This window comes from Chaetodon auriga, chromosome 14 (assembly GCF_051107435.1).
Source record: "Chaetodon auriga isolate fChaAug3 chromosome 14, fChaAug3.hap1, whole genome shotgun sequence".
Taxonomy (NCBI): Eukaryota; Metazoa; Chordata; class Actinopteri; order Chaetodontiformes; family Chaetodontidae; genus Chaetodon; species Chaetodon auriga.
The window spans coordinates 18,382,052-18,393,928 of NC_135087.1; positions in this window are offsets into that span (position 1 = coordinate 18,382,052).

Sequence of the window (11,877 nt, forward strand, 5' to 3'; positions counted from 1 at the left end):
AACACAGTCACACACCAGGCTTTCCCAGAGCTAAAACCCTTGACATTCTGAAAAAGGTCCCAGCACTCTTGGCTTCACTCCCATCAATGATCATAAAAATAATAGAGCATATCATATTAATGACACTGTCTGTGTCCAATCAGAGCTGACAAAAGCCAACTTTATCTATCTCTTTGACTTGCTTGACTGTAGTGGAAAGGCTGCTCTCATCTTCCATCCCCATGCTAGGACTTTGTATTACAGTTTCACTGTTGAATTTTCAGTCCTGTATCTCATCACCCTGCTCTTTGATAACATCATTTTATTTGGCAATTTCAACATGCATGTCTGCTGCTCCTCCCATGAGTCATTTGGTTTTGTGAATGAGGCCAGTCATTGTAAGGATCGCATACTTGATTTAGTGCTTTCACTGGATCTTGTGGCCCATAACATGGAATTAATTTATTGTTTGCGTGTCAGACCATAAAGCTGTGCTTTTTAATGCTCCACTTCTCCATTGCATCCTGAAGCATCCTCTGCTCCCTATTCAATCCTGTGTTTTGGAAGGCAAATAAATTGCATGCTTCCCTCATTTGTTTAAAGTAACTCATGGGGATATATTAGCAGACTGTTAAAAATGCTAAATTTAGTTACTCTGATATAATTTCCAAAAATATTAACAACTCCAGGACCCTGTTTAAAGTGATTAATTCAGCTGGTCCTACCAGCCTCTCCATTATAAATAACTGCATAGTCACTTGTTTCGTTCCTTCTCATTTATGCATGCTTTAATCCATCCCCTTTCAAAGAAACCTGGTATTGCAGGGACACTAACAAATCAGACCATATCTGCTCATTTTAGGCTTTGCAGAGGTACTAGGCATGGGTGCATTACCATTTAACTCCGGGACTGCTTGCAGAGGCTGTTCAATGTCATCCTGATGTAAATGGATAGTATACAGAGTGCACCATAAATAAAATATCCCTGTATGTCGATGATATTTTGATATATGTGTCAAAACATGATGGATTTATTCTTTTCTGGATATAGGGTCAATTGGGGAAAGAGCAAATTGATGCCCATAAGGCTGGAGGATTACAGTTGTCTTAAATCAGTTAAAGTAACATTGGAAAAAATCCTCTATCTGAGCAATGTCACCAGTTTGAAGATATTTTTTGGATAAAGGATGATAACAAAAGTTGAGCAGACTGCAAATAATGCTCTGCTAAATTGGCAAGAGGAGTTCTGAAAAGTGGGTTGTTTAAAGAACCACTGTGTAAGATGTAAGTGGATCTGTAGGCAGAATATGGCAGAAACAGAGTATAATATTCATAGCATATTTTCATTAAGGTATAAACACCTAATCATTCTGTTGTTTTTTTTGTTTATTTGTTTGTTTGTTTTTTCATTTTTTTGTTTGTTTTTTCACTTTAGAATGAACCCTTTTTATCTAAAGTGGGAGCTGGTCCTCTTCTATGGAGTCTGTCATGCTGCACTGCTGTGTTTCTATAGTAGCCCAGAATGGACAATCCAAACACTGACTCTAGAGAGCACCTTTTACTTTTTTTTTTTTTTTTTTTTTTTTTTTTGCAAGTTTCACTGTCACCGTAAGTTCTCCTGCTTGGAAATAAAGGGATGAGGAGATGGGTAGCTAGATGCCACAAAGCCCTACACTTGTCCTTTAACAAGCAATTTGATAAAATATTTAAAAAAAAAACCAAAACATGTTTGCTCATGCTAGCAACCAACTTTGCAGCAAACACTGAAGAAGTGACAGAAAATGTCAGGAGACAACTCACAGACAGTATAAATAACACAAGCTCTTAACCAGTACTGTTAGGATTTGCTTTTTGTCTTCTCTCCGTGTTTTCTCTTTCCCTTTTTCCCTGGTGTTATTTGTCTGTTTGTCTGTCTCCCCTGTCTGTCTGAGACTGGGCGGTTCTTCCCCGTGCACTGCTGCTCTGCCTAATTACCTGCACACCTGAGGTGTGTTAGAGTCTGAGTGCTGGCAGTACTTAGGAGAGGCTTTCTGGACATGTGGCTGCCAGGTCGTCCTGATCTCGACCGTGTGACCATCCTGTCCCTCGTGTGAGTAATCAACCAAGAAAATCTTTGACAGCCCTGCAATTAAGAATTGTCCTGGAGTTTTCCAGTGGATCTTTTTGTTGTATTTTTTGGACCTAATGCTTCTGTTGTTGCTCTTTGTTTCAGTCCCGCTCGGTGTGTCTCAGCCTCAGTTTACCAGCGTAGTTGTTTCCACTCAGTTTTGAGTGTGCCTTTTGTTCCCCCCTTTTGTAAATAAATAGATTTTTGTTTTTGTGACATTGTCTCCGTATTGGTCTGCTCATTTGAGTCCTGAAATAAAACTTAATTAAGGAAAAACCTTAACAAGTACATTGCTCTTGATGACCAGTAGTTCTCAGCTGTAGACAATACAACATTTCTTCATCTTTGCAGTGTACTGGAACCAAAGTTGGAGATTCCAAGGTGTCACCACATCACATAAATTGCACCAAACAGTCTCTTATCAAGGAGAACCCACAACCTCTCCGGCCACCAGTGGACACTTCTGGAAAAAAAAGACTCTTATCTGTTCTGGCTCCATTTGAGGAGTTAACCCAAAAAGTGAGCTCCTTCGATGCTTTGGCATCAGATGTGATTCCTACTGTGAGACCTGCCTCTCAGATGCTTGACCAAAGAAACAGAGAAGGGCATTAAGAGACTTTTCATTGACACAGAAAAAAACAAACAAAAAAAAACTCTATCCTCAATCAACTGTCCTCAATTCAAAGTAAATTTTGGTGATCCATTGTTTGTCATGAGTAAAATCTGATGATTTTACAATGTGTACGGAGCATGTCAAATGTAATGGTAGTATTGAGTACTCACACTGTTACTCAGTGTGGGCAAGTACCTTTAGCTAACCAACCGCTAGCTGTTGCTTAATACTTAATGGAGAGACCTGAGAGTGGTATCAATCTTCTCTTCTACCTATGACAATGACAGTAAATAAGCATATTTCCCACTATTGTTTTTGCTGATTTATTTCAAAGAGTAGACTCCCTTGGTCACTGTACATGGGGTGATGACACACAGAGGGAAGTTCATCCTCTACAATAACAAAGGAATCACAGCAAACACTTTGGATATGCTATTCACAAATGCTTTTATTTTACTAACCTAAGTTATATAGCAGTTCTTAGGTAGGCACAAAGGAACCTTCTCTGTAAATTGTACTTAATGTAACCCTAGACCTATTGACTCTTATTTTTGTTTTAACCACGTCATATGTAATACAAGGACTATTTTTCATAATCCATATCATAATCAGCATTACTGTAGCCCCTCATTTTTAATCCAATAATCCCAAACACTGCTCTCTCTGTCATATGCCTGAAGCCACCTGAACAACATGAGCATAAGCCTGAGGACTGACTGTACAAAAAAATGTGCAGGACAAACATTTTATTTACACCACTCAAAGCAAATAAAGGCAAACACCATTGTAATAAGAAAATGTCACACACACTTACATGTGCTGGCAAGTGAGCACACACCAATCCCTGTGATTCAGAGAGGAGAGAGATTGTTCAAGTGCATAGACACACACAGCCACACAGCCAAGAATGGATTCAAATACACATGTTCTCACATGTTTCTGGCTTTTGAATAGAATAATTGGCAAATATCTTAAATAAACGTCTTTTTCTCTTTCCTGCCAATAAACTGTGAATACAGTATTCTTAGGACGATAATTCTGTTTATTTATGAAAATGCTGCACTGCTGCTCCTTCACAGACTGCAGCACAGCTGAGCCTCTCCAGCAATATCTAGGCTAAGTGTAGCTAATGAAACATAGATCTCCCTCTGAGTACAGCAGCAGCATAGAGTCCCCAGAATAAAGAGCACTGAGAGGCCAACAACTAGGGTTTACTTGTAGAAAGTGTGAGATTAACCCAAGAGCACTCTCAACTGGCAAATCTGATCTGGTCTGTAATCACAGGGGGGCTATTTGCTGGACAAGCGACTCACCTCTTGTTCCAGGCATTGCTGCAGGTTGGCTAAACCCTGGCATTCAACAGCTATCATGGTTTTCCCCTTTCCTACCCCAGTTCTTTCATGTTCATCCAGCACTTTATTTCCTAAAAGCCCAAATATTCCTCTGTGAGGCACGTAGTCCACAAACCTTTTTAAAGAAATGATTTCTAAAATAACTGGAATTTAGGGATTGCACATGAAGCAGTTCTTCCCCTGGGATTGTAAATTAAATGCACATCAAATTTAAGCATCAGAAATGTCATATTAGTATGTCTGCAAATTGATTCACATTATCTCAGTAAAATCTAGTCTAATTTGGCAAAACTTGGAAGAATTAGGCATTGTGTGACTTGGCTTCCATTAGTATAAATGATGCTGCTTTTGTACTCATTTGTACATTGATGTTGGTGGCAGAGATATCCACATTTGGGATTCCTTTGGCATACTTGCAAACACAAGGGCAGTGGTAAGTCTCAGTATTGATTTGTGCCGACCTGGGCCATGAGAAGCTGTGATCATTCAAGCCATGCTGGCATGACTTTCCTTTGTGCTTTTCCACAGCATAGCATGGTAAGGTTTAGAAGAAAAGTTGAAATAGAAGTTGTTTCCTCAATGGTGTGTTGGAGGTGTGCTGGTTTGTCCAAATCACAGTAAGAGGCTGTTGCCTGCTTCACTTCATCCAACAGCTCACTGTGGCAATTTCATCTTGTGTAAAGATTGACTTGGAAGCTACAAATGTAATGAGAGCTGAACACAGAGATAAGAAGGTACTGTCTATCAGGTTCAATCATGCCATCAAGCAGGACCACAACAGTCCAGCTCAGTGCGCTTATCCCATGTTTTGACGATGTGGTGTTGTTGGTCACAGCTTGGCATGAATACAGCAGGTTAACCTGGGCTACAACAGTAGTATTTCCCACATTCTGACAAATACAGTACAGTACAGACACTATAACTGTCATCTGCCTGATATTTTTGAACATTTTTATTTGAAGAGCTGTGAATTAGGAGGCGACCACACACATGCCTATACATACAAATTAGCAAATGAAGATACACACAAATAGTGGGTTCAATGTTGGGTCAGTAGGAGTTGGAAAGTTTTGTGTGTTTGTTGAGTATTAGTGATGGTTTTGCTGCCAGGACGGGATTTTGATTTCTTCTGCTTTTCCCTCGTGTGTGTGCATATATCTGGGCTTTCTCTTTCTCTGTTCCTTTGCCAACAGCAGTCACCGTGTAAGTGCATCACTGTGCTCTTGCACATGCAAACACAAATGAGCACACTTGTCTATTAAAATGCATGACCTGGTTTAAAGCATCACACTGGTATACCTATCTTTTTTCTAATAAAGCCTATGAAGAATTTAAAGCCCTCTGCTGTATTTACCACAAAGCTCCTACTGTCTGCTGCAGCGGGATTAACTTACCTCACAGCCGTCATAGTCTCCCATTATTTTCAAAAATCCCTGAAAGAGCTCAGACACACTGCTGCGCTGCCCTAACATAACAAATCATGTTGAACAGCATGCATACCGCAGCTTTCCTAACTTAGCCTCACTCATAGTTTTTGCTGTGCGTGAAAATCTTTTTAGCTTTTTCTCATTAGGGTCTGCTGTTGCACACATCTGGTGACAGTGCAGTGGAAGGAGACTGGAGAATAACATCTAGCTGGAGACACTAAGTGATTCCTTAAATTCACTTATGGTAGAATAGGAATTATTCATATGGCAATGACTGTGGTGTTTTACAAGTCATATTCAGAGAGATGAGTTATCTGATTTAGCAATATCCTATTTACACATCTAGCAGACACAGAGCGAAATAGGATTCATATGAAGTTGCATTTGTGCCCAACTGATGAATGTAAGTCCATCATTCACTCTCTTTTAGCTCTGTTGTTGGCCTCCACCAACTCCAGAGGGAAATCTTCCATTATGCTCACAAGGTAATTGCTAACTTAGTCTCCTATTTGCATAGTGTAGAGTGGATTTGTGCCTTTTCTTTGAAAACAGCTGCAGAATGGGCTTGATGAGAGTGGTTAACAGTGAATTAAACAGTAAAGTTTTGGGCTGTAAAGACCAACATAAAGCTGAAAAAAACTCAAACGTTTGATGGAGTTCAGGGGAGCTGCAAAGTTAGGCGCCAACTGGGTTTGTGACTGTAAGCAATACCTTTCACATAACAAGAAGCCATCTGATCCATTGTTAATGTCAAATACTGTGCTACTCACTCAAAGTACACACGCATAGAGCACACACACACACACGCGCACGCGCACGCACACACACACACACACACACACACACACACACACACACACACACACACTGCCAAGAAAAGTAAATGAACCACCCTGCTTTGATCGTGTGAATTTCCTCTTCCTTCTCTCTTGCTCCTCTCCTCTATCGCTCCCTCTTGCCCTGTACTAGGAAACATTGGATTGATCAAATAAACAGCCAACTCCACACACTTTGATCTCTGCAACTACTCAGGCCCATCTCCCTTCCAACTCTCTCTCTCTCGCTCTCTGCCACAAATCTTTCTTTTATTCCTTTGCCCTTATTCTCTTGCCATCTCCTTCTTCATATTTCCTCATATTTGTTCTCTCAACACACTTTTTCTCCCCTTCTTCTTTACTTTGCAGTCCTGAAGCATGCTCTCATATCTTCAGAGTCCACCTCAACATGGTATTTACTTTTGTCTTTTCTCCCTATCAGAGAGATGGTTAAAATATGACCTTTAGCAGTGGAAGTTTCATTTGGGTTTCTAACATAAGCTATAGCATACAGATACAGATACAGTCAATTTTCTTTACATTGTTTAGCTAATAGACACTGGCTATGCGTCAACAACTTCAAACCATCTTTCTTTGTGGGGAAATTTTCTCAAATCATGTTCCAAACATGTGCAAATTGCTATTTTTTATTTTTTTATTTAATTTTTTTTTTTTGCCATGTAGCACAATCCGTTTCTTGTCAGCTCCAGAGCTAAAAATCACAGTGGAGCTGCAAACCCCCCAGGCTCACTGAATCTGAACCCCCGAAGAACAATTCTGTCCCCTTCTCTCACTCTCTCCATCTCTCTCGCTAAGTGTTCACCAAGTTTAAAAAAAACATGTATTCCTCCTTTCATCTTTCCCTTCTCCGATCCGCCACTCCCCACTCAAAACTCCCCTCTGCTTTCAAAAACATGTATTCATGCATCTTTCTCCCTGTCAATCTATCGACGTATCCACCCTCCCCTCTTTGGGTCCTCTCTCTTTTTAAACATCTTTCCACTTACCATTCATCCATCCTTCCACAGAGAGGGATTGAAGAGCATGGTCACAGTGCAGAGTGGGCTAAATTGGCAAACGCTGCCTGCACTACCGGGATGGAGGGGATGGGTGAGGAGAAGGACTGGGAGGGGAGGAAAGGAAATTACAGCAGAGTGGAGAGCTTTTGGAATGGAAAGGGAGCGACTGCTTGTGTTTACCTTCTCTACATTTTTATTCCTTCTTCCCTGCCTCGCCATCAATTTCTCTCCCTCTTTCACGGTATTTATCTCACAATTCAGTATTTTTCCTCCCTCCGCCTCTTCCATGCACTCATTCTTCATCTATCAAACTCACTTTTCCACTAATTCCCAGTGAGGGCTGAATATAAATGTTGCAAAAACCTGCCAATCTGCCAGTGCTGTGGGATAATTTTCTAAAAAAAACTCCAGATTTTTGCTGCCTTGTTTTGAGGCACTGGAGCTTGATTCTAATAAACGCTGGCACATTAAACCACATTGGAAACAAGAAGAATTATCTCACCTCAATAGTAGATTTTTTTTTTTTTTTTACTTGGCTATAAGAAAAATACATCGAATTCACCTCCATCTCAGCCCACAACACAGAGGAAGTAAACAAGCATGCTTCAAGAATGAGGGCAGCAGTGTGAACATTTAGCCAACAGCTAATTCATCCATGCAACGTACAGTTTAGCAGCAGTGCCACAAAGCAAGACTGCAACTTTGGTTTTACTGTCTCTTCTACGTTACACTCTCTTCATCTGCAGTCAGCCATAATGGAAGGTCTGATGACTCCCAGTCAACCAGGGCTCAGCTTTACTTTGTGTTAAGCGCTAATTGGCAAATGTTAGCTTGCTAATACGCTAAGATAAGATGGTGAACATGGTAGACATCACAACTGAACTGCTTAACATCAGCATGTAGCATTGACAGTTTGAGCATGTTAGCATGATGTCATTGGCATTTAGTTCAAAGCACCACTCTGCCGACACAGAGCTGCTTCTGTGTAGCTCACAGAGCTGCTAGCATGGTTGTAGACTCAGTTCTACTTTCAGATGTTCTTGTCCAAGAATGAATTACCACCTTTTTTTTTTTTTTTTCTTTTTTACAAGTCTGTAATCAATATTACCTTGCCTGTGTCTACTCAGCAAAAGCAAGGCGACCCTTGGAAAGAACACTGATTTTGCACTTTTAGATGCAATGTATAACAATCACCTGGACATATAAATACTTACTGCTATGGCTAAACAAGGGACTGACACTCCAACCTTTAAATCGTTGAACTGTTATGCTGTCAAATTACAGTGTACCTATACTTGTAACATATGGACATGTCTGTAACATATAAAGAAAAAAAAACATATTTGGCACCACATCCAATGCATTATAAATCAATGAATTCAATGATGTTTTTTAGGACCAGGTAGCCTTGTTTGGAACAGTAGTGGACTTGGTGCATGCCCATTATTTTGAAATAGAAATCTGGCAGATATACCCCAGAAGTGACAGTGTACATGACCAACTACAGTAGTGTTTAAAGCACCATGCTAAATGGGGTGTTAATTTGGAAAAGGGTGTTTTGTATGGTTTCTTGCAGAGAGTTGAATGAGACCACTCTAATGTCTGTACATTAAATAGGAGACTGGGATGAGGAGAGGCTGATCTTAGATTAGCATACACCCTGGAAGAAGCTAGCCTGCCTCTGTCCAACGGTAAAAACAGAGAAGTCACTAGACCAGCTGAGAAGTAGCTTGGCACATACCTGTTAAAGCACAGCTTGTCATTGTTTAATTTCAGTTTCTGTACGCATAAAAAAGAAAAAATTAGTTAAAGCTTGTGAATTACTGAGCTTTAGAGCCAGGCTAGCTGTTTGTTCCTGCTCTCCTATTTCCCAAAAGGACCTGAAAAGAAGAAAAATGACTTTGATAGCTTTGGATTGCAGGCTGTGGGATGGTCTTGGAAGGGTTTAGAAGATGTTTGTATCTTCTCTCATAACAGGAAAAAATAACATACTAGCACTCCATATCCACTAGCTTTTTTGACTCAGCATGTATAAGCAGCTTGACATGTTTTGTTTGTATGCAAAGGTAACGCTGCATATTTGACATTTGCTGTATTGATAACATTATATATTTAGTGCAGATGTCAAGGAAAGTAAACCTTTCCAGCACTGCAGATCTTCTTCCACTCAACTATTCATCCCCCTGGTTAATAAATATGGATTTAAACCTCCCTACTGCCCGCCCCCACTCCCCCTTCTTCCCCTTCCTTCCATCATTTTTCATGCTTCCCTCCTTCCCCTTTTTCATCCCTCCTTCACTCTCTTCCTTGTTGAAAAGAAGAATTCAAATGGTCCCCTGGGGAGTGCTGCAAGAGAGTGTACACTTAAGGTGCTTTGGGAAGGGGGGGGGGATGGAGAAGTGGATGAAAGAGTGGCACAGGGGTTGTACCAACACCTCCCTCATGCTTTCATCCCTCTGTCGAGTCCCTCACCCCCCTAAAGCCTCTTGAGTATATTTGGTGCTCAGCTCTGCCTCCAATTTTTAATATTTCATGGTGTATAAGCAAGCCAGACATCCTCTTCACAGCGTGGTGCTGCAGGAAGGTGTTTGTTCTCTCATTTCACCCATTCATACTCTGTTTAAGGCTTGAGCTGTGTGACTAATTGGCTGGCAAGCCAAACTCAAGGGGTAACGGCAACACTGAGCAACAGTGTGTATTTTGTTTGCGGGGACACGGCAGAACAACTTCAAGAGAACGCTATCTGCTTTTGAGCCAGTCTCTTCTTTCTGCTGTCATCCTGTTGTTGGCTACAGTGTGTCAACACACTCATAGAGCTTTTGAGTAAGACTGCTTAAGAGTTGCAGAAGAAGTGAGGAGGAGGAGTTGGCTTCAAGTCACAGGCAGTGAAATAAATTAAATCTAAAAATACATATTTATATGTGAGAGTGTTTACTTTATGTTACTCCGGGGACTGGGTGTTAATCTTGTAAACACTTATTTTTCTCCCTATCAAGTTTTGAATGTAAAATATTTACATTCGGTGGAGTTATTTCTCATACACCAACACTTTTCTGGAAACAAATGGGAAGCACTGAGCTTTTCTTGATGCCTCACACAATGAAATCTTCTTTCCAGCTCCTACAATGAAGTCTACTCTGCTTCCTGACACAGGTGGTGAGGGAACACTGTTAATTAAAGCAGCTGAGAGCAACTTCTGTTTCTGACTTCTTACACTGTTCATACCAAACTTGTGGTGCAGTTCAGATTAAATCAGTTGAATTTGCTCGTTATGTCTGGTTCGTTTCAGCTGTCAGTTGATCTGTGGTGAGGGGCTCACAACTGCTCTTGGACTTGGAGTGGGTTCATGGTTGCTTCTGTGGCTTGTTTGTGGTAAGAACACAAAGCCGAGCAGCCACGAGATTATGTGTTCATTATGGGAACTTTTCCTTTCATCATCATGTTGCTGTGGGATGCGCAGCACCCACGGTGTCCTTGGACACATGCATGGGATAATAACAAAATGGGGACTAATCCTAAAAGCACTGGTACGTGATGCTACTAGTGGTCAAAAAAATCTACAGGCTTCTCTCAACGTCTGTATCCAGTTGATACCTTCACAAGCCCATCTTGATCACATGAGGAAAAAAATCAAACCTTTTAGTAAAGTGCAGCGCAAGCATAATAACCTTTCTGACAAAACACTTTGTGTTTGACTGTGATTTAAAATGGGTTTGTTGTGACATATTTAAAGATTATGTTTCATTAAATGAGATATTAAATTCATGATAATATTTTCTATGTGACACACAACATGAATCCAGAGAGTAGCGTGATTTCCATTAAGATTTAATGCACATTTTACAGAATATCCTGGAAATCTACAAAAGAACATGCAAATGAATGCTTGTTTCCATCCACGATCACAATATGAATGTTAGTTGGTTCATCAAGAGAGAATAGTCAGCAGCAATTCTCCAGTCAGATGTCGATTCCATTGCACTATATCTTGTTTGGATTTTGCTTTTATCGGCAAAAAGCTAAAGCTTAGGAACTTATCTTGCTATATTTTAACTATTTGGAATTTCTAGCATTTCCACTGAGGTTTTTTTTGTTTCTTTGTTTTGCTTTTGGAGCCATGGTGAATGTCTAGAAACACTAGAACAAGCTCATTCCCTTTACCTCCTCTCTGTAAGAATGCAGTCATTTCAGCCATTTAAATGCTGCCTTGAGATTTTTCACATAATGAAAATAAAAGCACCCATGAACAAACGGCATTCAGAGTCACGCATGGTTTGAAAACTCAAGGCCAGATGACCCTGAGAAAAAAAAAATGTTAGGATTCTGCCTTACATCCACCTTCTTTCCTGCAATAAAGTATTTTTTTTTTCTTCTTTCTATATAGTGCATCAGTGCTTATTTCACCTGGTAAAGCAATTGCACTCAGATAAAATAAAGAATTTGTTCATATTACGCAGAAATCACACAACGCTACACACTGTTGCCAGGTACTTGACAATAAACGGTGCCAGATACACTTAACACAAGCGTTTATATATGCTTTCTCATCTCAAGGACCTTTTATT